The 25,383-nt window shown below is 36.4% G+C and overlaps 1 protein-coding gene across 4 annotated transcripts in view; it reads left to right on the top strand.

Annotated features, from left to right (window-relative positions):
• The window catches only part of TFEC (transcription factor EC), a 243,807-nt gene that overhangs the window by 138,990 nt on the left and 79,434 nt on the right, over window positions 1–25,383 (top strand). The window contains exon 1 of one of the 4 annotated variants that reach the window (XM_002818368.5): window positions 19,947–20,080. The exons of the other annotated variants lie outside the window; for them this stretch is intronic. The gene's annotated coding sequence lies outside the window, so the exon portion shown is untranslated. Of the gene's footprint in view, window positions 1–19,946; window positions 20,081–25,383 lie in introns of those variants that run through there. 4 annotated transcript variants of the gene reach the window in all.

Here is a 25,383-nt window from a genome sequence, read left to right as displayed (position 1 = left end):
ATTTTTTTAAGTTCTTTGTAGATTCTGGATATTAGCCCTTTTTCAGATGGATAGATTTCTTCTAGATTTTCTAGTTTATTTGCGTAGAGGTGTTTATAGTATTATCTGATGGTAGTTTGTATTTCTGTGGGATTGGTGGTGATATCCCCTTTATCCTTTTTTATTGCATCTGTTTGATTCTTCTCTCTTTTCTTGTTTATTAGTCTTGCTAGCTGTCTATCAATTTTGTTGAGCTTTTCAAAAAACCAGCTCCTGGATTCATTGATTTTGTGAAGGGTATTTTTTCGTGTCTCTATCTCCTTCAGTACTGCTCTGATCTTAGTTATTTCTTGCCTTCTGCTAGCTTTTGAATGTGTTTGCTCTTGCTTCTCTAGTTCTTTTAATTGTGTTGTTAGGGTGTCAATTTTAGATCTTTCGTGCTTTCTCTTGTGGGCATTTAGTGCTATAAATTTCCCTCTACACACTGCTTTAAATGTGTCCCAGAGATTCTGGTATGTTGTGTCTTCGTTCTCATTGGTTTCAAAGAACATCTTTATTTCTGCCTTCATTTCGTTATGTACCCAGTAGTCATTCAGGAGCAGGTTGTTCAGTTTCCATGTAGTTGTGTGGTTTTGAATGAGTTTCTTAATCCTGAGTTCTAGTTTGATTGCACTGTGGTCTGAGAGACAGTTTGTTATAATTTCTGTTCTTTCACATTTGCTGAGGAGTGCTTTACTTCTAATATGTGGTCAATTTTGGAATAAGGGCAATGTGGTGCTGAGAAGAATGTAAATTCTGTTGATTTGTGGTGGAGAGTTCTGTAGATGTCTATTAGGTCCATTCGGTGCAGAGCTGAGCTCAATTCCTGGGTATCCTTGTTAACTTTCTGTCTCATTGATCTGTCTAATATTGACAGTGGGGTGTTGAAGTCTCCCATTATTATTTGTGGGAGTCTAAGTCTCTTTGTAGGTCTCTAAGGACTTGCTTTACGAATCTGGATGCTCTTGTATTGGGTGCATATATATTTAGGATAGTTAGCTCTTCTTATTGAATTGATCCCTTTACCATTATGTCATGGCCTTCTTTATCTCTTCTGATCTTTGTTGGTTTAAAGTCTGTTTTATCAGAGACTAGGATTGCAACCCCTGTTTTTTTTTGTTTTCCATTTGCTTGGTAGATCTTCCTCCATCCCTTTATTTTGAGCCTATGTGTGTCTCTGCACGTGAGATGGGTCTCCTGAATACAGCACACTGATGGCTCTTGATTCTTTATCCAATTTGCCAGTCTATGTCTTTTAATGGGAGCATTTAGCCCATTTACATTTAAGGTTAATATTGTTATGTGTGAATTTGATCCTGTCATTATGATGTTAGCTGGTTATTTTGCTCGTTAGTTGGTGCAGTTTCTTCCTAGCATCAATGTTCTTTACAATTTGGCATGTTTTTGCAGTGGCTTGTACCGGTTGTTCCTTTCCATGTTTAGTGCTTCCTTCAAGAGCTCTTGTAAGGCAGGCCTGGTGTGACAACATCTCTCAGCATTTGTCTTTAAAGGATTTTATTTCTCTTTCACTTATGAAGCTTAGTTTGATTGTATATGAAATTCTTGGTTGAAAATTCTTTTCTTTAAGAATGTTGAATATTGGCCCCCACTCTCTTCTGGCTTGTAGATTTTCTGCTGAGAGATCCACTGTTAGTCTGATGGGCTTCCCTTTGTGGGTAACCTGACCTTTCTCTCTGACTGCCCTTAACATTTTTTCCTTCATTTCAACTTTGGTGAATCTGACAATTAGGTGTCTTGGAGTTGCTCTTCTCGAGGAGTATCTTTGTGGCATTCTCTGTATTTCCTGAATTTGAAAGTCGGCCTGCCTTGCTAGATTGGGGAAGTTCTCCTGGATAATATCCTGAAGAGTGTTTTCCAACTTGATTCCATTCTCCCCGTCACTTTCAGGTACACCAATCAGATGTAGATTTGGTCTTTTCACATAATCCCATATTTCTTCGAGGCTTTGTTCGTTTCTTTTTACTCTTTTTTCTCTAGGCTTTTCTTGTTGCTTTATTTCATTCATTTGATCTTCAATCACTGATACGCTTTCTTCCAATTGATCAAATCAGTTACTGAAGCTTGTGTGTGCATCACATAGTTCTAGTGCCATGGTTTTCAGTTCCTTCAGGTCTTTTAAGGACTTCTCTACACTGGTTATTCTAGTTAGCCATTTGTCTAATCTTTTTTCAAGGTTTTTAGCTTCTTTGCAATGGGTTCGAACATCCTCATTTAGCTTGGAGAAGTTTATTATTACCAATTGTCTGAAGCCTTCTTCTCTCAGCTCGTCTCCATCCAGCTTTGTTCCGTTGCTGGCAAGGAGCTGCGTTCCTTTGGAGGAGAAGAGGCGCTCTGATTTTTAGAATTTTCAGCTTTTCTGCTCTGGTTTCTCCCCATCTTTGTGGTTTTATCTACCTTTGGTCTTTGATGATGGTGACATACTGATGGGGTTTTGGTGTGGATGTCCTTTCTGTTTGTTAGTTTTCCTTCTAACAGTCAGGACCCTCAGCTGCAGGTCTGTTGGAGTTTGCTGGAGGTCCACTGCAGACGCTGTTTGCCTGGGTATCACCAGTGGAGGCTGCAGAACGACAGATGTTGCTGCCTGATCCTTCCTCTGGAAGCTTTGTCTCAGAGGGGCACCTGGCTGTATGAGGTGTCAGTTTCCCCCTACTGGGAGATGCCTCCCAGTTAGGCTACTTGAGGGTCAGGGACCCACTTGAGGAGGCAGTCTGTCAGTTCTCAGATCTCAGACTCTGTGTTGGGAGAACCACTACTCTCTTCAAAGCTGTCAGACACGGAGGTTTAAGTCTACAGAAGTTTCTGCTGCCTTTTGTTCAGCTATGCCCTGCCCCCAGAGGTGGAGTCTACAGAGGTAGGCAGGCCTCCTTGAGCTGGGGTGGCCTCCACTCAGTTTTAGTTTCCAGGCCGCTTTGTTTACCTACTCAAGCCTCAGCAATGGTGGACACCCCTCCCCCAGGCTCGCTGCCACCTGGCAGTTCGATCTCAGACTGCTGTGCTAGCAGTGAGCGAGTCTCTGTGGGTGTGGGACCCTCCAAGCCAGGTGCGGGATATAATCTTCTGGTGTGCCGTTTGCTAAGACAATTGGAAAAGTGCAATATTAGGTTGTGAGTGTTCCGATTTCCCAGGTACCCTCTGTCATGGCTTCTCTTTGTTAGGAAAGGGAATTCCCTGACTCCTTGCGCTTCTCAGGTGAGGCGATGCTCCACCCTGCTCCATGGGCTACACCCACTGTCTGACAAGCCCCTGTGAGATGAACCTGGTACCTCAGTTGGAAATGCAGAAATCACCCGCCTTCTGCGTCGCTCACGCTGGGAGCTGCAGACTGGAGCTGTTCCTATTCGGCCATCTTGGAACCAGGTTATTCATTTATTTTATATTTGAGCAGTGTTTACTGGAGTCACTGACACGAGTAAATGCTTTCTAAGTATTTATCATTTTTGTTTTTATTGTAATAAAATGGTATTCTCCATGAGAAGGTTTTAAATCATAAATTCAAGGGATTGTGTTACAGCTCACCTCTCTGGTGAGAGAATATGGGAATCATTTATCATAACAAAAATTATAAATCGTGGCATGATTTTGCCCATTTTTGTATATACATCTTTTTGAAACAAAAGGGTGGACGTTAATTATATGTTGTGCAGTTAGTTTTGTGGTGAAGTACAGTGGGGAATAAGCTGACCCAGTCCCTGCCTTCTTAGAACTTACGGTATAAAACAAGTATAAAGCATCACATAAATCACTATATGCCTAACTATTTCTTTTCTTTATGATATTCATGTTGGATTAAGGCTTGGACCAATTTTGTAGCATTGTAGGTTATATTATTTCATTTTCACACTGTTGATAAAGACACATCCGAGACTGGGAAGAAAAAGAGGTTTAATTGGACTTATGGTTCCACGTGGCTAGGAAGGCCTTCGAATCATGGTGGGAGGGGAAAGGCAGCAAGAGATAAAATGAAGAAGAAACAAAATGGAAACCTCTGATAAACCCATCAGATCTCATGAGACCTATTCACTATCACGAGAATAGCACAGGAAAACCGTCACCCATGTTTCAATTACCTCCTCCTGGGTCCCTTCCACAACATGCGGGAATTCGGGGAAATACAATTCAAGTTGAGATTTGGGTGGGGACACAGCCAAACCATATCATTCTGCCCCTGGCCCCTCCAAATATCATGTCCTCACATTTCAAAACCAATTATGCCTTCCCAGAAGTCCCCCAAACTCTTACCTTATTTCAACATTAACCCAAAAGCCCACAGTCCAAAGTCTCATCTGAGACAAGGCAAGTCCTTTCTTGTCTATAAGCCTGTAAAATCAAAAGCAAGCTAGTTCTTCCTAGATACAATGGAGGTACAGGTATTAGGTAAATATAGCCATTCCAAATGGGAGAAATTGACCAAAACAAAGGGGTTACAGGCCCATCCAAGTCCAAAATCCAATGGAGCAGTCAAATTAAAAAGTTCCAAAATAATCTCCTTTCACTCCAGGTCTCACATCCAGGTCATGCTGATGCAAGAGTGGGTTCCCATGGTCTTGGGAAGCTCTGCCCCTGTGGCTTTGCAGGGTCCAGCTTCCCTCCTGGCTGCTTTCACCGGCTGGCATTGAGTGTCTGCGGCTTAAGCTGCCAATGGATCTACCATTCTGGGGTCTCGATGATGGTGACCGTTTTCTCACAGCTCCACTAGGCAGTGCCCCAGGAAGGACTCTGTGTGGGGGCTCAAACCCCACATTTCCCTTTCTTACTGTCCTAGCAGAGGTTCTTCTTGAGGGCCCTGCCCCTGCAGCAAACTTTTGCCTGGGCATCCAGGCAATTCCATACATCTTCTGAAATCTAGGCAGAGGTTCCCAAACCTCAATTCCTGACTTCTGTGTACATGCAGGCTCAACACCAAGTGGAAGCTGCCAGGCTTGGGGCTTCCACCCTCTGAAGCCGTAGCCTGGAGTGGCTGGGACACAGAGCACCAAGTCCCTAGGCTGCACACAGCATGAAGACCCTGAGCCCAGCCCACAAAACCACTTTTTCCTCCCGGGGCCTCCGGGCCTGTGATGGGAGGGGCTGCTGTGAGGCTCTGACGTGGCCTGGAGACATTTTCCCCATGGTCTTGGGGATTAACATTAGGCTTCTGGGTACTTAACGAAAATTTCTGCAGCTGGCTTGGCTTGAATTTCGCCTTAGAAAATGGCTTTTTCTTTTCTACTGCATTGTCAGGCTGCGAATTTTCTGAACTTTCTTGCTCTGCTTCCCTTATAAAACTGAATGCTTTTGGCAGCACCCAAGTCACATTTTGAATGCTTTGCTTCTTAGAAATGTCTTTCGCCAGATACTTTAAATCATCTCTCTCAAGTTCAAAGTTCCACAAATCTCTAGGGCAGGGGCAAAATGCTGCCAGTCTCATTGCTAAAATATAACAAGGGTCACCTTTGCTCCAGTTCCCAAAAAGTTCCTTATCTCCATCTGAGACCACCTCAGCCTGGACCTTATTGTCCATATTGTTATCAGACATTTGGTCAACGCCATTCAACAAGTCTCTAGGAGTTCCAAACTTTCCCATATTTTCCCGTCTTCTTCCGAGCCCTCTAAACTGTTCCAACCTCTGCCTGTTACCCAGTTCCAAAGTCGCTTCCATATTTTCGGGTATCTTTTCAGCAATGCCCCACTCTACTGGTACCAGTTTATAGGCTGCCAGTGTTTAGGACCCGCTGGGATGCATTGGATAAAGGGGTACAGTTTCCTCAGGTTTCCCCACATCATTCCTTACGTAACTGGTGAAATCTAATTTCGTCCCTCTTCTAAAGTAGACAGTGCTTCTGAGTGGAAATAAATTTGGGAGAAAAAACCTCATCACAATGCTAGCCTGTCCCAGTGGAGTATTTTGCATCTTAAAGAGGCAGGTTACAAGTGGAACTAGAGATTATGCCTCCCAGCCTGAGAAAGGCAGCTGGCAGATGCCTGCAGTCAGCAGGTGTAGGCAGTCAAGATGCTGAAGAAAAATGATACTCAGCATCTGGCTGTTGATTAGGAACCAGTGATTCACTTTATTACCTAACCATTAAACCCTTAAGCCTACTTCCCAAGTAATTGTTTGTCAAAAAACTGAAAAGAAAATAAAAACTAAAGAAATTGAAGAACATTTTGCTTATATAGTAGTCAAAAGAAAATAAACTTCTGTTCTGAAGTATGTATCACAAAATAAGTGTAGGTTAGTCACAGCTGTTCTTGTGTCTATAACACTGTGAAAAGAAATAATATTTCAAACAATTAAGTGTATGTTCAAAGCATGTAATGCTTTCTTATTTTGAATATAAAAAGGTTTGTTATTAGTAGTAAGAGCACATGCCCACTCCCGTCAAATACATTTTGTATAAATACCTTAAAATATCAATTAGAAAAGGGGTAACACATTATTAGCTTGCCTGGTAGCTATAAGACTTGCTCTGGCCATGATGAAGGATATGCAAAGGAGAATTTTAAAATTTGTTTAATGGATCCCACTCCTGCCTTTCTTAGGGCAAGTCACTTTTATATTTAATATTCAGAGGCCCAAGTTTACAATTTCTGAGTAAAACTTAACATCTTTCACAGTGAAAGACTTAGATTCTAATTCTGCCATACATGTAGATGATATAATTTCAGAGACTGTAGATTACTTTTTTATTTTTGAGAAAATAACTAAGAATTACATGGCAGCTGAGAGCCCCATAAATTTAATCCTAGAGGCTTTGCAGTTCACATTCACAGGAGTGCCCCAAATTGGCACCCAGAAGAGTCTTCCTTTGTAGTGTTACTATTCTCACCTACACAATCTACCTCACTAATTAAATAGCTCAATAGCATTTGGATCATTTTATGAACTGAAGTAGATTGAATATGCATAAGAAGTTGACTCTGGACTTCTCAGTGTATGTTAATCCATTATTAACCTTCCGTGACATTTCTTAGTAGGAGTGCATCAGGTGGTCACACTCTGTTCAATACTCAGATGTATTTTCATATGTTTCTTTTCCTTTTCTTCCTGTTATTTGCAGGTATGGCTATACTGCTTTTAATATGTTTTATTTGAGAGTAAGAAATGTCTTATAGTTAACACATTTTGATAAATGTAAATAAATATTTCAAATTTGATCATAGCTCGCTTAGATTTGCAAGATGAGAACCTCTTATTTTTACTTAAATGCTTGTGTACTTTACCCATGATTTAGTTCAGTATTTTCTAGCAACAATTTGATGACTGATATCTTTAAGAACTTTTTTCCATCCATAAGCTTATTCCCATTTGTATGACCTTTGCTTGTAGTTCACATAGTTTTAAAAAACTTTGGTCCTCTGTTTGTGGAGTGTGAGGCATCTATTATTAATGAAATATTGGTGGATTTTTTTTCAAATTGTCTTGAGAGAATAATGTTCTCTTACTCAGAAAAAAAAGTCCTTAAGAGTGGCATATTCTTCCAGGAAAATCATTATATCCACATATGTTCATAAGATACACTATTAAATTTAGTAGTCCCATCACATGTAAGCTTCAGATATTGTTGCTTTAATGCATTCCCTCACTACTTTGATAAAAGCCTTAAGATGTTGCCACTAGTTCTTTGATGATTTCCTCTGATGTTGTAGTACCTCTCTTTCTACTCCCAAAAAACCTGTTTTGCATAAACATGAGAAGTCAAGGCAGTTTGAGTTAACGAGTACAAAGATTCAAGTTTTAGCAACAAAAGTACATGTATTTGTGATCAACTCTCTCACATATTATTGTCAACTCTCAATGTAAGGAAAGTTTATTTTAGATTTCTGAAGAACATGAGTCATTAGCTTTAACAGAAGTCCAAATATGCTACTCAGCTTTATAATTTTGACGTTTATTCAGCAATTTCCCCATTGAATTAAAGAGATTTCTTAATGGAATTTAGAGGGAGAAGAGTCATATTGACCTAGATATTGACTTATTCTGATTCATTTTCCTGATCATCTCTGCCTGACTCCTGAATGAGTCCTGCATACTGTTGGATTCAGGCATGGAAGATTTTTTTAAAAATGTTTAGTTCAAGTTTCCAAATAATTTTGCCACAATTATGGTTAATAAAAAGTCATTACAGATTATTAATTATGTCCAAGGTTAAGTTTAATATTCCTGTAGGGATAAACTATTAACAAATTAATCGTGAATTCAAATTTGTCCATTTTAATTGCAAAGTTCTACTTTCAACTAAACACTTAATATTCAGAATTAAACAATATTAGCTCAACAACTCTGAACATACTCATGATATGGGATGTTACCTATCTCATATGACTTCTCTTTTTGTCAATGTCTGGTCAAAATTATCTACAGTGTGTGTTCCCGTCAGCCTACATAACCCATTTAGTTGTTTCCTCTTCATATACAGTGCAATTCTTCTAACGCTTATGCTGTATTATATGTATTCTAAAGACAAAATTGTTCTTCCATGGCTCTATTCTAGAAAAGAGTGCCATTCTACTGACTCTCAGTGGTAACTGTGGGATTGCATTTATCTCATTGTGCTAAAAATGTCATTTTCACTTTTCCATCTATACTCTGCAAATTGATTATATAGATGTCTAAAATCTAACTGTGTCACCTACATTCACCTGTTTTTTTTTTCTTTAAAATTAAGGTTACTAGGCACCACTTCCACTACTGTTTTTTCCCTGTTACACTTGTGTTTTTCTAATGCTTGATTTGTAGCTTTGTATCAGATTGTCAGCAGAAGGTGAACAATTGTAGGTTTGCATATTGTGTGAGAGATGCATCTCTCGCCCTTTGTTTTGGGAACTGGCTGATCATACAGCTGTGTCCTGGAAGGGTTAGAGTCACCAACAGCCACAGTGTTTGCATGTGTGCATGCATCTGTGCGTGTGAGTATGTGCTGTCTTTGTTTCAGAGCTCTGTCTGAAACAGGAAGAGCATCACAAGGATTATAAAACCTGTGAAATCTCTGGGTTTTTCAAAGCTCTGCCTTCTTTCAGTTGAAATCAGACAATGAAGTGGAGTTTTCTACGTGATTAGCAAGATCTATACACAGGAGAAGAGAATTACTTCTGAGCACACCATTACTTGTCACAGATTTTCACATATACCAGTGTGGTCACTGCTAATAACCAGCTCTTGATTTCTCTTGTTTCAAATTGAAATTTTTCAAGGGGTTAACTTTTCCAATTTTCTAACTTTAAAATTTCTGAAGTGTATTACCTGTTTTTTTGTTTTGTTTTTTAAATCACTGCATTCCATAACATATGTAAGTGAAATCTCCTGGCACATAATACACATGCCCAAAATTACTTGAATCTGGAGCTGATATTTCAATAGAATTGTGCTTATATTTTATAATAGTTGGCTTTCTCTCTCTAGCAGTTTTGTTGGAAGACTTTTTTTTCTTTTTTTTTTTAATGCTTCCTTTCTTTTCCTCATTAGTTGTTATCAGCAAAACAAAAGGAAATGATATGGGAAATGCAATACATAAAAATGTTATGTGAAAAGATAAGGCAACTCACATAGCTTACACCCAGTGTAATTTGCATGTTTCCATACTAGTCTATACTAACACTCAGTTATTTACACTGTGGGAAATAGTTCAGTTAGCAAACTTTTAACTGATCCTTTTCATCTCAGTGTCATGACAGGAGATAGATATTTGAGATGCATGAACTAAGTATTCTGGGAAATTAGGTATTAATATTCCCCCGGCAGAAACTTCCACCTGACTACAACATATTTCATTTTAAATTTCCTAAGCTGTGACAGTATATCTAACTTATTTTGCTATTTGAACTCTGTCAAAATAAAAGTGAATACTCTAATGTTATTCTTTACTATTTGACGTAAGAATCACAATACACACAAATGCAGAGGCCATGCATGGAGTATAGCAACTCGTGGTTAAACCTTATCAGATGAGACCCAAATAGCAGAGATGGGGCTTGGAAAATGCTTTGGAGAGGAGACAGTTTCAACAGCCATGATGTTAGAAGCTAGGCGTTGTGAGTGTGCATTGCATTTGTCAGGTTCAATGTCATTGATCCGGGCACTTAAAGCTGACCAATACAACACTGTGTAATTTGGACATTATGATAGATTATTAACCTGGGGAGATAAAATAAATTAAAATGGAGCACTAAAAATGCTATTGTAAAGCAAAAATAATATTAAAATATCCAATATTTGCAATTTCTATTTTATGTATCACTATAAACATTTAAAGGAAGGGATATCTGAAATACCTATGTGATATTTATTTTGGCTTCTCTCTTCAGAAGCCAAAGAATATCTTTTATGAGATAAAAAACTTGTTACTAGAAAATGCTAATATATCACTTTCCAGTTATATATGTGTGTGCATATATTCACTTTTTAAGCTAGGAAATAAGAACGAGTGTTAGCTGCTTCCTAAAATACTATCAATTAAAACAAAAAGAATATTCCTGCCAATGCAATCATTTTCTTGGGATTTGTTGACAACTTTTATTGAAGTACTATGAGTCTTTTATTTTCCTTTGTTTTTCCTATGTTTATTTTCCTATGTTTTTCCCACATAATGGAGCAATCACTGACCAAAAGGTTTCAGGACACCATTCACATTTCTTGTCACCAAGAGTATGAGTTATCCCTAAGAAAGCATTTTATACTTTCTCTCTCTCTCTTTGTCCAGGTCACATCTAGATTTTTTAGATTATTGCAAAGTATATCCTGTCTTACTTGAGGAACAAGGGAAACTTACCCCAGTTCTCCTCTTTTATCTAATTTTACTTTGTTGGACTGTAGTTTCATCACAGTTAAAAATATCAACCAAAAATTATAAATTCAAACAAGAAGTGTGCATTGATGATTCTTTTGTATTGAAGGACTTTTTTTAACCTCTGAAAGAATAAAAGAACTCAAAATGGAGTTTTATATTAAAGGGCATTTTTTAACCGCCAAAGGAATAAAAAAACTCAAAATAGGAAACGTTAAAATATTTTAACTCATTTTTTTTCTATCTCTCTGGTTTTATTACCCTTTCCAAGTTTTATTTCTTTAATAATAATTGTACTGTTACAGTTAGTAGTTTCCTGGGGAAAACTTTGTTTGCTTGCAGGAAATTTGTGAAATGTCTCTGTCATAGTTTGATGTTCCTCTGAAAGATGACATTTTTCTCCTTGCAGATAGATTCTGGAAGTTGCTTTTGGCATATATCTTGAGAACTAGAATCATAATACTGATGAACACACACACACAGAATTTTCTTTTGTTTTAGTTTTTATCCCCAAATCATGGTTATCAAAATTATTATCATCTTCAACTAGCTGCCTACCCCCTCCTTTCTTCCTATAATTTCTTTCTCTTTTTTTCTCTTCTTTCTTCTTATTTGTACTTATAGTAAAATGGTTAAGGATACAGTTTACAACTTATTATTTGATGGACTGAATTTATTTCTTATATGACATAGAAAAACTAACTTTTATTAAGAGTGATTTCCTGGGAAAAGTTGATATGTTAAAGATAATTAGCAGAATGTCATAGTCATTGGTCCTAATAACATATTCTAGTCCTCACTTAGCATATAATTGGGTTGCAGGTTAATTTCCTTTGAAGGAGGCATAACCATGGACTGCTTTGGCCAATGAATGATGGACAGAAGTGATGAATGTCACTTCCTGCAGGACCTTTAAAAATCTGTATATGGTTTTCCACATCCTGTTTCATCTCTCAGTAGTGCTGAAAGCATATTTGGAGATGGAGCCTCCATTATCCTGTGTCCTTGAGTAACTATGAGGAAAAGAACTTCCCCACTAATCCACTTTGGACATGTAGAGAATGAAATAACATTTTGTTTTTAACACTGTATGTTTATATGGAGTTGTTTGTTACACCAGCATATCCTATCGTACCCTGATAGAGAGGAACTGTACAACTTTGGCAGGCTCTAGAAGACTTGTAATTTCTCTAATCTCTAGGAAGCCACAGTGTCAATCATGAGACATGCCATCTCATTGGGAACATTCTAACATTACAAAGGAAGAAGCTTTACTTTCATCTCTTTTATGCTCTCTAGTTTGAATATAGCATGCTCACATGAGATGGTAGCCTCCATGAAATATTTTTGATTTTTGAAATTTCATACATAATCTGCCTTTCCCAATTTTAAATATGTCTTTCCTTCTTTACCTTCAGGATACATTATCTTCCAAATGCAAATGCCTTTGGGAAGGAGAATATTTTAAGTCTTATCAGTTGTTTATGCCTTAGTGAGTAAGGTATATAATGAATTAGAATGTTTTCTAAAAATAGTTTTAGATAGTGGCAAAAACGGGGAAATGATAAGGGATCATGGCACCTGTCTGGCAAAAGGGAAAAGGACACAGAGATTGCATGTTAAAGACAAGTTTTGCCTACTTCAAAATTTTTAGATGGACTGGTTCTTTGTTTAATACTCTAGTGTATGCCAAGATTAAATATAAGCTCTAGAGAAATTTTAGTCCTTGGTATTATAGAAGAATTAAATTACATTAATGCCTTAAAGGTTTCTAGAAACTCCTTGTTCTTATAAACTGATTTGCAGGGGACAGAAAACTTGGGAAAGTCATATGCTTCTTTTGATTGATTTTACCCATTTCTCAAAGAGCAATGATAAGTAGATGTACTTCTGCTGACTGGTGAGATATTGATGAGTTGATGTTTCTGAAGCTCATCGAGGTAGATGAAATGCATTTTAGCAGTGAAAAAGTACTGCTTTTGCAATTGTATAGTGATATGCACATTTTAAATGTGTTCCTCCACACTTTTGCCTGACATGCTTCTGGTTAAGGACATAATAACTTCAGTAGAGTAAAACCTCATGCAGTTTTAAAGATATTTCAAAAGTTTACTAATATTATACTTACTAGTATGCTAATGAAATAGTAAAAATCTTGGTAAGTTTCAATTTTAGTCTTTTAGAGGGATGAACTCCTATATTTTAGATGATTTATAGTTCTTAAATGCTATTGGAAGCCAAGGCCAAATTTGATATTTAATGTTTGTCTTAAAGTGTTATCCAGGCAAAATCTGGTATTATTGCATAAAAGTAGGAAACTTTCACTTCCTAATTTCTTCCACATTTCTCAAACTGGTAATAAAATCTGACTTTTAAATAATTAATGCCAATTATTTGCCAAGAGACTCAATTATAATATTAACAATTCTAAAGGTACAATTCTGATCCATGAGTAGCATAAAAAAATCCAGTTCTATGCGCCCATGTCTGATTTCGTTTTCTATAGTGATATTGATTTTGGACTTTATTTCTAAATTTCTTAGGAGACATAGATCTTTTCCTTTGCCTTAGATTTTTAAGAGGGAAGCTAAGTTTCCCTCTTAACAGATTTAACAGATTAGAAGTTTTCATAAATTAATGATTGCCTTTAGCTGGCCCACTTGTTGCTAACAGAAAAGCCATTGTTATAGGCATAAAGACCTTCAACATCCCATGTACAAAATCAATTGCCATTAAAAAGATTTGTACCAGTAGCCTTTTATTTTTGAGACTTCTGTAAAAGCAATCTAATGTAACAATAAATTATTATTTCTTTTTTGAAGGGCTAATATGAGATCTTCTCTACTATTTATTTACTTGCAGAACTATTTTCTGAGTCCATTTCCAAAAGTGCGTTAGCTGCCATTTGGCAAATAACATTTTTTTCTGCATTATTTGCTAATATTTTAAACTTAAACGTTATCTATTATCAACTGTTGCCTTAGTGGCCAACTTATGTTTGACTTTGGAAACCAAGACAACCTCTACTTTCATGGTATTTCTCATTCCAACATCCTGTGCCTGGCCAAAAGTCAGATATAAGGAAAACAATCCTTTTATTCCTGATACCAGTTTTTGTTTTCTACTTTATATATTATCCCATTAAATTACTTTTTTTTATTATGGATTAATTTAAACCATGGGTAATTTATCTTTAAAAATTGATTGGATTTTAATCTCCTTGAGGGTAAAGACTAGGAGTGTTTGGCTTTGTATACCTACTGCCTGACAGATGGCAGTATTTAATGGAAGCTTATTAATCAATGAATAAATAATTACAGCATTAGTTTTGATGGGAACACTAATGTAAAGAACATTAAGGCATAGTATTTAATATATACTCTCTACTATGTGACAAGACCAATTCACATGCTGATGGTATTTGGTCTATATTGCCATATCCCCTATATCATTTCAGTGAATGACAGCTTGTTTCAGAAAGCTAGCACTTTTAAGTTTTGTCAGAGAGCTGCTTTCTACATGATACGAACTACTTTGCCCATTTGCAACTTGGGAAGCATGTGCCTGGAAATTAATGTGTTCGTGAAGGCAGCCTGAAACCAGTGACTGACAAGTACTGGAGAGTGTAAATACCCTAGCTCTTTTCCTCTCTGCCTGGGAAACATGTGAGGCATGCATTTTACACAATTTTCAGTGTGATAAAACTAAGACAGAACTATAATACAAAGAAGAAAATGTTATCGTCCAATTCCAAAATAAGCACATTTTCAGGATAGAAGACAAATGAGGCAAAATAATCGACAATACAGTATAACAATTACCTATATATTATATGTTTTTAACACATGGAAAAATATTTTCCCAGTTTTGGTTTTGTGAAATTTAAAAATAATTATTTTCTTAGAGATTTAATATTTATGTGGCCAAAATTTGTATTTAGTGATTTTTTTTTCTCCACTGTGTGGGTTACAAAGTAGTCACATATTTTTCTGAGCCACATTTAAAAATTTTTATGTTTAAATCTTTAAGGTATTTGAAATTAAATTCTTGGTAACTAGAGGTACGGATCTCTCTCTTTTCCATTCTCTTTCTCTCTCTCTCAACAAATTATTAGATACTTGTCCTAAAAGTGTTTATTAAGAAAATATTTATTTCATTCTGATGTGAAATGCAACCTTCAACAATGTGCTAAATTTCTAAAAATGCAGAAGGTTTTCACTTTCTGTCTATTATATATTAGTAGTAAGCTGTTTTAATTAGCATAGTCTTATCGTGTGTTTAATATTTCATTTTTCAAATCCTTCTTTACTTTTTTAATTTTCAAAATATTTTGGCCATGCTTTTTCATTTATTCTTCTTGGTAAATATTAACAAATGTACCCAGTGGAATAAAACTAGAATTTTGATGGATATTATATTGAATTTGTAACATTTGAAGAGAATAAAAATGTTAACATGAATGCTTATAAAAGAAATATGTGTAAAGTGTCCTCAGTTCATACACATACACACAAGAGCCCTTAATTCTGTATCTTTCAGGGAAAGTACAGACAGGAGGTCACGTATGATCTAGACTTTGAAGAGAGGAGCGTCCTGCAGGGGGACATTCTAACCTAAAGAAAGTGAGAATGTATTATGGTAAAGCTTGAAATTCAGACTCAGATTTAGTTGAGAAGACATTTATGAGTGATCCTAGAGAATTTGGAGTCAAAATTTAGGCAGTAGGGAATTTTTTTATGATTATAAATAAAGGGAATAAAATTTAGAAAAATCACACATTTAATCATTTAGTGATTAGTGCTTAGGATATGTCCATCAGCAAGGAGATGGGGATCCTGGTCTTCGTGAAGCCCTCTTTCCAATGAATGATTGAAATTAAACAGAAAACCTGGTAGGTAATGGGGTCTGTGGAAAAAAGGACAAGCAGAGTAGGGTAAGGAGAATAAACAGTTTCAGTGGGGGAAGAGGGGGGAGACAAGAGAATGGTGGAATTTTAGACAAGTCAGGAAAAACTTCATTAGGAAGTTGATATTCCACAAAGAGTTAAAAGAGGTGTGTAGGCCTAGGACCTTAGACACCATTTTAAGGAGTTGAAATGACTTAAGCTCTTCCTCTGAGTATGAGGAATGCTTTGACAAAGTTTTGAACAGAAAAGCTACATGATCAGCTTTGCGTTTTAAGAGAACCACTCTGGTTGCTGTGTGCGTGTGTGTGTGTGGTGTGTGTATACGTGTGTGTGAGTGTGTGTGTAACAAAGATAGAAGGAAGGAGAGCAGGTGGAAGGTCTTTGCAGCAATCCAGGTGAGAGATGAGGTTAGCTTTGACTCAGATAATAGCAATGGAAGTTGGATGAGGCAGATAAATTCCAGGTGGGTTTGAAAGTGAGCTCACAGGAGTTACTGATGGACATGTTGAAGGGTATAGGGAAAGAGAGGAGTGAGCTGGAGGGATGAAGATGGTGTTAATGTAGTTGGGGAAGGCTGCAAGTGGTGCATGGTTGAAAGAGAGGATTTTGGTTGTCTGTAACACAGGAAAACGCAAATTGTAACACAGGTTGTTGGATATATGAGTATGGAATTCAAGAGAGATATCAGGCCTGGAAGTATGACCATGAGAGTCATTAGCATATAGATGATATAAAGTCATGAAAGTACATGATATAGCCAGGGTAATGAATATAGCTAGGGTAGGGGAAAGAACAGACTGAGACTTAGGACATTTCACTATTAATAAATAAGAGAGGAAACAGCAAAGGAGACTGAGAAGAAATACTCAGTGATATAGGTGAAAATTTGAGTCTATAGTGTCCTGAAAACCCATAAAAAGGGTATTAAAGGAGAAGAGAATGATCACGCATTCACTGCTGATAGGGAAAGTAAGCTGGGAGTGAGAACTGACCATTTGATTGGCAAGACAGAGGTCATTGGTAATCCTGACAAGGGCAGTTATGGTGCTCTGGTGGAGCACAAAGCCTTACTGGAAGGAGCTTAAGAAAGAATGGGAAAAGAGGAATTGAAGACAGTTAGTATTGATAGCTCTTTTGAGTTTTTCAAAAAGGGCACAAAGAAATGGAGTAACATCTGGTGGGAGAAGTAGGGTTCAGAGAAGATTATTTGTTTTCCTTTAGGTGGGAGAAAGAACACTTGCTTGTATTCTAAAGGGAATGATCTGGTCGAGTCAATGTTTGGCACTGTAGGTTACAGGTGAGAGGGGGGCATTGCTGGGTGGTGTTCTTGGGTAGTGAGAGGGATGGGATCTGGTATAAATGGAGAGAGCTATTCTCTGCATAAGATGACATATAATTCATCTGTGATAACAAATGGGAGTATTTGGGTATTGGTACAGGGAGTGGATAGACATGGAGGATGGAGAATGGCAGGAATAAAGAAATTGACAGAGGCAACTGAAAAAAGGAAGAAAATGGGTAAAACTCACATAGCATTTATTACATGCCTGGCACTATTTAAACAATTTACTTCTATTATTTATTTAATCCTCATACTAGCCCTGCTCTAGGTACTATTAGTTTCTCTGTTTTACAGTTGAGGAGACTGAGGCAAAGAGAAGTGAAGTATTTTAACCAAGGTGCCATAGCTAGAAAGAGGTAGAGCTGGGAGTTGAAACCAAATCAGTCTGACTCTTAACCAAGTTCCTGCAGCCAAGCACTTTGACACATTTCTTCTTTGTGAGAAGAATTTCAGGCATAGAATGACCAGAACTTTACCATTTAAATGCGAGGAGTTGAGGATACATCCTCAGAAACAAAGATTTTTTTTTTTTTTGATGAATCATGAGAAGATGTCTTGCCCTTTTCTTTGTCACATGATTAATTAACTGAAATGCATCTTGCAGGGAGTCTGTAAACATCAATCAGGTAAAGACAGAAGGTAGGATTTAAATTATATCAGTTATTTATAAGATCTCCCTTATTCTTGTCATAAGGGAGCAGATAATTTGTGGTAAAATTATTTTGTGGCAAGTAGTGTACTATTCTAAAAGTTTGATTTATAAACTATTTTTGAAATGAAAACTATATTTTATTAGAATGGCATGCATGATTTTTTTAAAATTTTTAACTATTAAGTTCAGTGATACATGTGCAGGTTTGTTATATAGGTAAACTTGTGTCATGGGGGTTTGCTGTACAGATTATTTTGTCACCCAGATATTAAGCCTAGTGCCCATTAGTTATTTTTCCTGATCCTCTCACTCCTCCAACCTTCCACCCTCTGATAGGCCCCAGTGTGTGTTGTTCCCCTCTATGTGTCCATGTGTTCTCATTTAGCTCCCACTTACAAGAGAGAAGATGCAATATTTGGTTTTCTGTTCCTGCATTAATTTCCTAAGGATAGTGGCCTCCAGCTCCATCCATGTTCCTGCAAAGGACATGATCTCATTCTTTTTTATGACTGTATAGTATTTTATGATGTATATGTACCACATTTTCTTTATCCAGTCTACCATTGATGGGCATTTAGGTTGATTCCATGTCTTTCCTCTGTGAATAGTGCTGCAGTGAACATACGTGTGTATGTGTCTTTATAATAGATTGATTTATTTTCCTTTGGGCATGTACCCAGTAATGGGATTGCTGGGTTGAATGGTATTTCTGGTTTTAGATAGAGGAATTGCCACACTTTATATAAAATATAGAAGCAATAGATAAAAATGTAAAAAAAAATAACTACCCGATTATGCCACCATTAAGAAATAACATATTAACAAATAGATGCTTATTCTTTCAGGTGTGAATATGTGTCTATGTGCATGTTTCCAACTTTTGAAGCCCACATAGTAATACAGCTTTAAAATTTACCTTCTGAAGCTCACAAATGTATTTTATACAAATATATTAAATATGTTAAACACATTGTGTCATACAAATGTATTAAACTCTAATTCAATCTAAAGTATTTTCTAATGAGTTAAAATCCCAAATATTTTCTTTTCTCACAATGTTTCTGATATGAATGTTGTTTATTTCTAATACTAATCTAAATAAATTGATTTTACACTTAATTATTTACTATTTCCATTCACCTTAGGAGATTTAGATGTATGATAAAACAACCAGAAAAGGTAAGGTGACTAAAAAATGTGCTATTGATAGTGACAGAACAATTTTTTTACTTAATAGCTTTGAAGTTCTTACAGAAGGTATAGTGCTGAAATACTTTCATATAATCTCCACTTCTTGACAAACACAAATGTCAATTTAATTGCACAATTTTTAGATCACAAAGGCAAGAGAAATCTGAATGTAACCTTCACATTAAACTTCAGTAGCTTGCATAAATGCCTTGCTTTGTATATATTTTTTAAAATATAGGTAAGCCAAGAAAGTCATGTAACTGTTACAAGAATGAATTCAGAGTTTCACAGTGTGAATTACAGGGTGGGAACAAAGTTGTACCTTTCCATTTTAAGTTCCTGAGATACCTAATACATGAAATGAGACCTCTTTATCAGTTTCATTGGTAAAGGCAGTGAGTATCCTATATTCATGTCCCTTAAAAATACAAATGAAATTGGGATGTAAATAATAATTATAAGACAAAGAAATCTCATAAGCTGAACTGTGTATTTTTAATCTACATGGGAAGATAAAATATTCTTGGACAAGATAAAAATTATCCTGGGGTCACTTTAGGTGTAAAATCATACGTAAGAAATATGTAATTATAGAAAATATGGAAAATGCAATGGCCTTAAACAAAAACTCAAAATCTATTAATGCCCTAAAGAAATGTGCAATTCCTAAAATTGAAAAAAAAAATGATGCAGGTCAATTTGTTGAAGAAATGTTCATTGTGAAACATAACATGTTGCAATAAATGTAGGATCTCAGTCCATTTTGATAACAACCATGTACGGCTTGTGTATATTCTGGTAAGAATTGTTAATTATGGAGCCACAATGGGACCAACAAGAGCTTTTACTGTGGCCACAGTTGTGGAGTAGTTTTGTAGGAGTGCTCTTTCTCAAATTAGTGGCATATTTCAGATAAAGAAAGGAAGTCGTCTTAACTTGAAACTGCTGTGTCATTTCTTCTTCCTTAACTGAAATTCCAACCAGGGTTCAGGAAATGCCCTCATGAGCCACTTCTCTTTTCTCTTTCCTCAACTAAGTGGATTCCAACCAGCCCAAAGTATTCATTACTCACGGCTAGATCGTTTACTTTGGTTGTCTCTTCTGGCATGGTGCATATGTTATGGGAAGAGGGATTATAATTTGGTGCTGTTTGTAGAGATGACAACACTGATAAAATCCACTCATTGCTGGTAGGTAACTAAACTGGCAGGTCAATCTTCTGTACTTTAAACAAACCAGGAAGACAAACTAATCAATACTTGTTTTATTTTGATATGTGTGGCTTGCTTATCATTATAATTTCATCTTTTATGATAACTAGGTATCAGGATATCTGAGTAGTCAAGTTGTGATTTGCTATTATTTAGGGAAAATATGTCTGAAACTCTATTAATGTCTTATTTCAACCAAGATGTGGAAATCACTGTTTTAGTTCATGGTAACCAAAGTGATTTATTCTTCCAGTTTAATATTTTCAGATATTTACTAAATTGGAATATGATTTAACATTTTGTTGCCTCTTATATATGTTATTTTATGAGTAAATATTAATTTCTGTTTACATTTGAGCAATATCTATTTTATTGGCTTTTAAAGGTAAGAAAATATGAGCTCTATTTATAGCAAAATAGTACCAGATAGTATATTAGCATATATTCTTTTCCCAGGACTAAAAATTAATTCTTATTTTTATGTAGATGTGGATCTAAATAGCTTGTGTAGAAGATGTCGAGTATCCCAATGCAATAACCTTTTTTTGAGATGGACTCTCACCCTGTCACCCAGGCTGGAGTGCAATGGCATGATCTCTGCTCACTGCAACGTCCACCTCCCGGGTTGAAGTGATTCTCCTGCCTCAGCCTCCTAAGTAGCTGGGATTACAGGCATGCGCCACCACACCTGGCTATTTTTTTTTTTTTTTGTATCTTTAGTAGAGATGTGGTTTCACCATGTTGGCCAGGCTTGTCTTGAACTCCTGACCTCATGATCTGCCTGCCTTGGCCTCCCAGCAATAACATTTTTAAAGTAATAGTTTTCAATTGTAATAATCAAAAGAGTTGTAGTAGAAACTTTAAGATTAAGATACATATGAAGATATTTATACACATGTACATATATATGCTGTATATATACATTTGCTTATATAAATTACAATATATATAATTTCATATATATTTATATAAGTTATAACTCCATACTTTCAATATTGTCTTAGAATATTTCATTGGGAATATGCATTTTAAGTGAAAGAGAAACCTGAGGTAATTTCAAATTCATTTTGGATAGTTTATAAGAAACTCCATTTAACTAAAAGAGTGTAAAATAATCTTCATGATTCTTTCCTATTCAGAAAGTGTGTCAGCAAAGCAAAGTGAAACAGGGTACACAGTTTATTATCAACATTATTCAGACAATTCTGCTTCACTTCTATTTTAGATGAATCTGAGTGTAGCAATGCACTTTCAAGTATCTTTTAAATTTATGTTAAATCTTTTACTTTTGGATGGAAGCTACCTTAAGTAGGCTAAACTTTAAGATCTCCTTTTAAGAAGTTTTTTTAAAAAATCTTTTTTTTTAGCTCTAAAACAAATGGAATACATATAATTTTCATGTCTATTTCCTTGGTTTGGGTTATTATTACTTTTTTTTAAGTTTTCAATTTTATTCCAAAACAGTAGAATAGTTCAATGTAGTACATTTTGTTGAACTGAAACTTGGAGCTCGTGTCAAAAATGAAACAAGCTGAAAAATGTTTCTTAAAAGTCAGTTTAATTTTAACGACTGTGGCATAAGGTTTGTTGTAAGTTCTAGATAGCCCAAAATAATTACAAGACATTTAAATAGGGTACAAATTTGTAGCATAGTGAAATTTTCAGAAATACTACTAACTTATACAGTGGAAGTAAAAATAGTTTTGAAAACAGTGGTTTGAATAGTCAGAAAGGAGAAATAAGGAAAGAAGAAACTGAAAGAAGCAAAGTATTCTTACACAATGGTTTTAGATAAACTAGTGAAATATAACTCAAATGGAATCATTGTGGCTATTGATAAGATATTTTCCATAATAGTGGAAAAGCAATCACTTAATCTTTTACAAATCATTGTACAAGTAAAGCTATGTGATGTCAATTAGACATTCCAGATTCTTCATGGAGATGAAAGCTCTTACAGTAAAAAATACTGGATTATGATATGGAGTGATAGCAGATCCAGAAAGGTGGTGTTTACAAATAGATTGCTATTTTGAACTATTTGTCAACAAAATAAAACACATGCATAGTGCAAAGCATTGTCCCTGCACAGATTTTACTGGGGGTGTTTACTAAGAAGAGTCTGGGAGGCATAGAGCAGTAGGAATGACAATCATCCCCAAAGTCATAACCTACGAAGAGAGAGGTTAACAGTAGTCTTGTAGGAAAAGAAAAACAAATAGCAAGAAACTAATTTACACAAATATTCCTTATTATATAGAATTGTGAATGCCAGCTAATTAGAGAAATCTGTAGAATTGTATTGTGGGTATTTGGAGATTTATAAAAATTTGGTAGACAATACTTTGCCTATGAGAGCTTAGCTGATGATAGATGGTTTTGTGATTCCATTAAATTGTATTTATTGGAGCATAAAAAGTCTTGGCCATTTACACACCAATAAATAAAGAAGAATAGAAGAATATTATAGGTAGTTTATGTTAAATGTTAGGAAAATTGGGAGAATTCGTTTAATTGAAAAAGTGAAATAGTAAGATAGAGATGTAGAATCTCCTCAGGTGACCAGGTTTAAGAATGGATTGGTCAAGGTGAGAAAGCCCTTGTTCCCAGTTTTTCAGTTGCTCTCAGGAAATAAAGGGAAGTTGAGCCTAATGATCTTAAAGACCCATTAGGTTTCTGTTTCTCTTTTCTCTTTTCAGGTTTGAAAGAATAGGTGAGAATTTGAAAATAGATCTAAAAAAAGTAATTGAAAGGAGAGTCTAGGACATAGAGGTGGAGTTTTAATAAGGATTCTCATGCCTTCTAATGTTCATTCCTAAGAGTTACCATGGAAGAGTATTTTCAAATTGTCTCTCTTCTTGAAACATTCTTTCTCAGTTTGCCACTGAGCCAGAGACTTCTTTTATACCTCCCTTTATTCCCTTCTTTATTCTTTCTTGCACAAACATGTTTCCAATGCTCAGCTTCCTTAGATGTATTTCCACCCAAGTAAGAATGTGAGCCTGCACATTAAAAAAATTTTTTTTGAGACAGGGTCTCACTCTGTCCCCCAGGCTTTAGTGTAGTGGCTTGATCAGGACCCACTGCAGCCTCGACCTCCCGGGCTCAAAAGAACCTCCCGCCTCAACCCCCCAGAGTAGCTGGTACTGCAGGCATGCACCATAATGTCCAGCTAATTTCTTTTTTTTTTTTTTGTATTTTTTTTGTAGAGATGGGGGGTCTCGCCATGTTGCCCAGGCTGGTCTCAAACCCATGGACTCAAGTGGTTGCCTCGGCCTCTCAAAATGCTGGGATTACAGGCATGAGCCACCACACCCTGCCAAGCCTGGACTTTCTATCTGTTCAATCAAATATTTGGCTATATCTTCTTTTCCACTTGCAGCGCCCATTCTATGCAGCATCTTTCTCCAAGCTCCCAAAATCTAGACCAGTACCTACTGTATTATTGACAGTCTGTCTATAGACAGGTATTTATCCCTGCCAATGTCTGCAGAGAACTTCTCAGGGGCTAATATGTTTACACTCTGTTCCCTTTGACCCTGTGTAGACTCAAATGGATTTGAACCTACTGAACTATCTGAGGTCTGCAAAAGAAAGTTTGTCAGCAGCATTTTCACCCCCAGACTTTAAATTCTGGTAAAATTCTAGGCTTCTTCTTAATTAACATTTGGCTAAGAGGCATCTGATATTTTAGTAATACTCTCTAGTGTTTCTCCCCACTTAGCCAATCACTTTTCCTCTTCTATAGCTTATGATTGTCCTTCACATGTGCAAGGCAATTTTTATGTGATGGATGATCTGCTCTTTTCATCAGAATTGCACCTACTGTTAAAGATTTTTCTGTAGACATATTCAACCTTCTTTACTTTGTCATTGCTTTCAAATTTTAAAACATCTATTGCTTTTGTTGCAAACAACCATTTTTCTCTATTAACCCTTCTAATAGTGTTTGAAAAACTCTGAGCATATCCACTCTTAGAGTAGGAATAAGCCAGTGGATGAATCTGCCCAGTGACATGACTGATGACACCATTTTCTGGAGAAGGAAGAGAATATGTGATTTTACCTTGTTCAGTAATTTAATTAATATCTATGTAAGGTTAGTTAAGATGGAGGTGTACAAGTAGAGGAGGAGTGTACCTGGTGCGGTACTAGGTTCTGAGGATGCTAAGATGGATAAGGTATGGTACCTGCTAGTGAGCAGTTCAGGCATTTCAACAATTAATTACAGAGACAAATGTTACAATAAAAGTGTATATGAATTATCTGCCAATCTGGAAAGCATTCAAAGAGAAGATGGCTGAAGCATATCTTTAAAATGAATTAGCTATTCTTTAGGCAGGTGAAGGCATTGGGCCAAAAGGTCCAGTGGATTGAAAGACTAGCATGTGCAGAGTTGTGAAAAGCATGGCATATTCAGGGGTCTTTGATTAGAAGTGGCACCATTGTGTGAAATAACATGAAGTGGGGCTGAAGAGTTAAGGTGGGGGCAGACCATGAACAGCTATGCTTTTAAGAGTTGTTGGGTTTACGCAGAGAAGGAGCTTGACTTGATTATGTTTTAGCATATTTTGATTATGTTTAGTTTTATGTTCTCCAGCTCTGGCCATTTGGAAGACACATTACAGGGTGAAAGACTGGAGTTATTAGTTTTAAATTTTTGTTGATAGAGTGTTTCTGTATCCGATTTAAGAGAGCAAAAATGACTGTATGTGGTGACTATGGGTAATACCTTCAAAATAGTTGTACCTTTGGCAAGAACAGAGAGGCTGAAAAGATGGTAGAATGTACTTCATGAGAAAATTGAAGGTGATGTACTACTACATTTCTTACTACAGCAATTATCACTTAAACTGAACACGGATTAGCAAACCAGTGGACTGAGCAAATATTTACAATTGATCCAGTGATTTCTTTATGGTTGCTTGGTTTGATAGAACACACTGTGAAATGGGAAGTCAGAAGTTCAGCATTTTTAGCTTGCTACCAACTTGACATGTGACTATGAGTAAGTCTGTGTGTGTGTGTGTGTGTATTTCCTGAAGATTTCACATTGAATTAATATCTAGTGTGGAGAGTGAAAGGCTGGGGCTGGGCCTGAGGGTGAAGGTTGAAATGTCTGGTGGTGCTTAAATCTAGGTCTCTTGTACCTGAAGAGCAGCTCTGAATTTGCTCCTGAGAAATCAAACTTGGGTTGGATTTAGGAACTCTAAGATTGGAAATCTAGTTCAGAGTGCAAAGGAAGGACCTCTCTCCTTTTTCCTTTGAGGCCCTTCATCCCA

This window comes from Pongo abelii, chromosome 6 (assembly GCF_028885655.2).
Source record: "Pongo abelii isolate AG06213 chromosome 6, NHGRI_mPonAbe1-v2.0_pri, whole genome shotgun sequence".
Taxonomy (NCBI): domain Eukaryota; kingdom Metazoa; phylum Chordata; class Mammalia; order Primates; family Hominidae; genus Pongo; species Pongo abelii.
The sequence above is the reverse complement of the archived record's forward strand: the minus strand, read 5'-3'. Positions and strand labels throughout refer to the sequence as shown.